Source organism: Taeniopygia guttata, chromosome 21 (genome assembly GCF_048771995.1).
Source record: "Taeniopygia guttata chromosome 21, bTaeGut7.mat, whole genome shotgun sequence".
NCBI classification, from domain to species: domain Eukaryota; kingdom Metazoa; phylum Chordata; class Aves; order Passeriformes; family Estrildidae; genus Taeniopygia; species Taeniopygia guttata.
The window spans coordinates 2,752,070-2,758,069 of NC_133046.1; positions in this window are offsets into that span (position 1 = coordinate 2,752,070).

A 6,000-nucleotide genomic window follows, 5' to 3' on the forward strand; every position below is an offset into this window, starting at 1 on the left:
AACTTTGAAAGCTGTTGAGGAATCCTGGATTAACACAGCTCACAGGGAGTAGGGAAAAGGTTGGTGGCCTTTGGAACAACTTCTCACATTAATTTTCTTCCAATGCTGACAGCTTTGATTTATTACCTCAAGGCTGGTTAGAAAACACCCAGACATGAGTGAAGCCAGGAGTTATGGAAAGAAAAGGAAAATATGGTAAACACAGTGATGGATAGCACTGGGAGACAGACAAACACTGCTCTGCTCTGCTGCTGCACCCAAATATTGGCTCCCAGTGAGGATGGGTGACCAGCCTGCCTGGAATTGCTCCCAGCAAACCAAGCAGGCAGGAAGCTTCCCTTGGGACTTGCTGCTTTCTCATCTCTCAGCTCAATTTTGGTGCTGATTTCTGCCTCAGAGTGGGTGTTTGGGGTTGAACTGATCACTGGGGTTCAACTGATCAGCCTGTGCTGGGGGAAAAATGTACATTTAGACAATTAAAAAATGTAAGTATATTCCAGGACTCCTCTTCCTTATCAAATAATCAAGAATATTAAACACATTAAAATGAAACAGGTCAAAATTTGACTTCAAAGAGCTGTGTGGATGTTTGGAGTGTCACAAATATATACATTTTCCACTAAGATTTTTGTTTAGGCACACTTTACATCACTTCCTATGACTAGATCCTGCCTGCTTTTCTCCAGCATGGAAAAAAATTACCTGTGAGCTCTGAGTGGTTCTCAGATGCTGAATTCCAAATTATTGAATTAAATTTCAGTCCTGGTGGGTTCTGCACCTCCCCAGTTGTTCATCACCCACAGGTTTTATTCCATTTTAGAGGATGCCATTAAATACCATTAAAATACTGGTTGGATTTTGGGAGCCCAAAGACAATGAGAGCATGGAGGAGTCCCCAGAGCTGCTCCAATTTAGCCAGGCAGAAATTAAAGTTTTCTTTTGAAGAACAATGCCTGTAACCTTATTTCTATTTTATAATTTGATTGCAAATTTCACGTCCCTTCCTCCCTATATTTTACCAGTTATTAAGGAAACATATTTCCCCTAATTTATATATTTTTTTTTAGCAACATTAATTTTGGTCTTCTTCGCAGTGCTGTTGTTCCTGCCACAATTAATGGGGTTTTTTTGGGTTTTTTTGCAGAGGGAATGTCTGGGGGCAGTTGTGGGAGTGGGTCCTGCTGCCTCTGAGGAACTTTGGAGCTCCAAGAAATGTGGAGCAGGATGAGGAGCCTTGTGCCTTGTAGGGATTCTTCTAAGGCATCGCTCCTAGCAGCAGACACTAAAACCAGAGAGTTTTAAACCATTTCATGCCATGAAAATTCAAAAGGGAGATTTGGGCCACGTGGCACCCATAAAATGAAGGCAAAACCTTTCAAAAGTATCTGAGATCTGCAGATAGGGTCAGTATTTTTGCTTTTAATGTTTCAAAAGTGTTGAATCTTAAAAAAAAAAACTCAACAGGAGTTTAAATAAACACAGGCAAGTGAGTCAGTAAGAAGATATAAAATCATCAGGAAAGGCTGAGTTTGTTTTAATACAGGGATTACTGTAAACACTCGCAGTGCATGGTAACAATTTGTAGCCCATGTGTTTTGAAATATCATAAGTGGTGTCAATAAACACATTAAAATTCGACTTCAAAGAGCCCTGTGGATGTTTGGAGTGTCACAAAGACATCGCAACCCCGGGATTTGGGATGGAAACAAGTATGGGAGCAATCAAACAGCTCCTCTGTGAAGAAAGGGATCTTGTCAGGCTGTTAGAGCTAAGCATCTGTGAGGGTGATTATTGCTGTGGAGGCTCTGAGAGCTCTCAGCCCCTGATTTTTTTGGTCTGCCTCCTCTCCCACCCTGACCTGCTGCTTTGGCTCTCCACCTGCCGGGTCTCACTATCCTTGGGAGCAGGGTTTGTTTCTGTCTTGGTTTAAAAAGTCAGGTGTTTGTTAAGGAAGGCAGATTCTCCCTTGAAATGGAAAATGTAAAGCCCCTCCCTCTGAATTATTATAATTTTGAAATTAAGGGGCTCTCAGGCAAAGGTATGGGAGCTGGAATAACAGTTCTTTATTAGGGAAGAAAATAAAAATAAAATAAAAAATGCAGTAATACAAAATCCCACCTAAACCCCCCTGGCCCAGCTCCAGCCATTCCCTGGGTGCTGTCCCTGTCTCAGGGAGCAGAGATTGTCCCTCAGGAGGAGCTGTGGAGGAGCCAGTGGCTCATGTGGGGTGGATTTGCTCCTCTCACTCCTGTTCCTCACAGAATTCACAGGATCACCAGGTTGGACAAGATCTTTAAGATCATCAAGTCCAACCCAGCTCTAACACCTCAACTAAACCCTGGCACCCAGTGCCACATCCGATCATTTTTCAAACAGATCCAGGGATGTGTTTTAAAAACACCACCACCTCCCCAGGCAGGCCATTCCAGCACTTCATCACTCTTCCAGTAACAAACTTTTTCCTAACATCCAACCTAAATTTCCCAGCTTAAGATTGTGCCCTCTTGAGACTCTCCAGAGCTCTCAGAGAATGGACCATCTCTCCATTCCCAGACGAGATCCTGTCACATCAGCACGAGCACCAGGTGAGCACAGGGTGGCTTTGATGTCTCACGTTGTCTCATCCACAAATTCAATTTACTGCGCTTGAGCTAAACACAAACAGCCATTCCCTTATTGCAAAATTAATTCACACATGTCCTTTTTTAAGGTGACAGGACCAATCCGAGGGAACAGATGAGCATTCCCATGTCCAGGTTTAATCATCCCAGGCAAGATTCCCTTGTTTTAATCCTGAACCTCGTGTTGACAGCAGAGTGCTCCGTGTGCAGGCCGGGCAGGATTAAATGGAGCTTCTTGGGGGATGTCTGGAACAACCTTTGAAATGCTGAGGGCACCTGTTGGCATTAATAGAGCAAAATCCAGGCTGGCTCTACACAGCTGTGCAGGGGACAGGGGACATTGTGACACCTAACACGTGTTGGAGTGGAAGCAGAATGGAAATACCACCCACAGAGACAAACCCCGGTTCCATGTTTTAGGAATTTACCTGGGGCTCAAACATCTCTACACATCTCTGCAATTTCTGCATTGAAATTGCTGTTTAATCCATATTTCTGTTTGGAATCTGCCCCTGATTCATCAGCATCTTCCTGGAGTCACTGTAGCACCTTTGCATGCGAGCTGCAGGAAAGGGTAATTAAATTTAATAGAAGCCACCCTTGCTTTGAAGCTGCCCTGGATTTAGAGCCACAAGGAGAAGCAATTAAACTCCAGCAGCCACGGATTTAAGCAGAAGGTAGAGAGTAATTTATTTATTTTTTTAAAGGAAATTTCCTCAGTAAACGGATTTGAATTGTCAGATCTGATTGGATTTTAAAGCTATAGAGATTTCCTTCTTTGGGAGTTTTTCTTCTCTTGAAGCAAAATGAAATTATTTCACAATTTCCTTATTTTATCAAAAAATAATGGTTAAATGAGGCAACAAGGAAAAGAAAAAAAAAAAAACACTCTAGAATGCCATAATCAGTGCCAATAGTTAGTACTTCTAACTATTTAAAAATAATTTTTAGGAGTTTCCCATAAAGGATCAGCTGGAAAAGATGTGACTCCATCACAGACATTATTCAGAAAAGCAAACTAGTAACTCAGTTAATATTTAGAAGAAGAAAAAATGGTCCTAAACTTCACCAACTCTTGGAAATATTTGAAGAGCCTCAGCTAAGCCAGAGGCACAAGTGAAAAATCTGAGTGTTTTTCATCTCTCTTCCTCTCCCAGAGTTCCCAGGTGTGCAGGGAACTCCACTGGGGGACCCTTCCCTCTGAGCTCTCTGAAATATTTGGGGTTTGGATTCTGAACATTATTTTGACCTCATTAAAACAATTTCCTTTGGAAACCCAGCAAAACCCCGAAGAGAGTCCAAATATAAATCAATGCAAATGCAATTACTGCAACCCCCCACTCCTCTGTGCCTCGGGGGCTGGAAAAATCCATCGATTCTCTGCTGGAATTGAGCTGGGAAATAGGAACAGCCCACCCCAGTTCCAGGGAGCTGCTCTGGATCAGAGGCTCTGGGCTGGCCGGGCCCCTGTGGGAGGCAGTGCTGCCGGAATGGGAGCCTGGAGAACTGGGATTTGGGGACTGGGATTTGGGGACTGGGAACACTGGGAGCTGGGATCATGGAGAACTGGGATTTGGGGACTGGGAATGTGGGGACTGGGAACACTGGGAGCTGGGATAATGGAGGACTGGGATTTGGGGACTGGGATTTGGGGACTGGGATCACGGGGACTGGGAACACTGGGAGCTGGGATCATGGAGAACTGGGATTTGGGGACTGGGAATGTGGGGACTGGGAACACTGGGAGCTGGGATAATGGAGGACTGGGATTTGGGGACTGGGATTTGGGGACTGGGATCACGGGGACTGGGAACACTGGGAGCTGGGATCATGGAGAACTGGGATTTGGGGACTGGGATTTGGGGGACTGGGATCACGGGGACTGGGAACTTTGGGAGCTGGGATCATGGAGAACTGGGATTTGGGGACTGGGAATGTGGGGACTGGGATCACGGGGACTGGGAACACTGGGAGCTGAGATCATGGAGAACTGGGATTTTGGGGACTGGGATCACGGGGACTGGGGACACTGGGAGCTGAGATCATGGAGAACTGGGATTTTGGGGCACTGGGATCACGGGGGACTGGGGACACTGGGAGCTGGGATCATGGAGGACTGGGAGCTTGGAGCAGTGGAATTTTGGGGACTGGGATCACAGGGGACTGGGAACACTGGGAGCTGGGATCATGGAGAATTGGGATTTTGAGGACTGGGATCACGGGGAACTGGGAACACTGGGAGCTGGGAGCCTGGAGAACTGGGATTGTGGGGACTGGGATCACGGGGACTGGGAACACTGGAAGCTGGGATTAAATTTTAATTCAATTAAATAATTTGAAAGTTGTGTGTTTACAGATTATCCACACCTGCCACATCTGTGCACTGCTTCCAGGCAGGCAAGAGAAATCACATCTGAATTTCTGCTTGGTCCTTCTAAATGATTGTTATAAATTGTTACAAATGATTTATAAATTGTCCAGGAACGACTGGGGGAAATCCTGTTCTTGGCGAATCTGCTCGGCACTGGCAGGAGAAGAGCTCATCACTCAGTTCCTGCCTGAGCTCCTGCAGCTCCGGGGATGAATCTCCAAACTCAGGGATGCCCTCTGCTGCCTTGGGACCGAGCATCACCTGGCACCTCCTCCTGCCAGGGACCTCGGGGCTCTTGTCCTTTCCTGCAGAGCTCTCTTCCTTTCCTGCATGCTCTTCCTTTCCTGCAGAAATTTCCTTTCCTGCAGAAATTTCCTTTCCTGCAGGACTCTTCCTTTCCTGCAGGACTTTTTTTCCTTTCCTGCAGAAATTTTCCATTTCTGCAGAGCTTTTTTACTTTTCTTGCAGGACCCTTTTCTTCTGCAGAATTTTCCTTTCCTGCAGACTTTTCCTTTCCTGCAGGAATTTTCCTTTCTGCAGGAATTTTGCATTTCTGCAGGGCTCTTTTCCTCTCCTGCAGGATATTTCCATGGAAAGAAAGGGAAGGGAAGGGAAGGGAAGGGAAGGGAAGGGAAGGGAAGGGAAGGGAAGGGAAGGGAAGGGAAGGGAAGGGAAGGGAAGGGAAGGGAAGGGAAGGGAAGGGAAGGGAAGGGAAGGGAAGGGAAGGGAAGGGAAGGGAAGGGAAGGGAAGGGAAGGGAAGGGAAGGGAAGGGAAGGGAAGGGAAGGGAAGGGAAGGGAAGGGAAGGGAAGGGAAGGGAAGGGAAGGGAAGGGAAGGGAAGGGAAGGGAAGGGAAGGGAAGGGAAGGGAAGGGAAGGGAAGGGAAGGGAAGGGAAGGGTTCACAGAGACACCCAGAGAGCTCTGAGTGCTTTTAAAGAAATTTCACCATCACAGAGCATTGCTGATGTAATCCGAGATGGATCCATTGATGCCAAACTCATTTACATC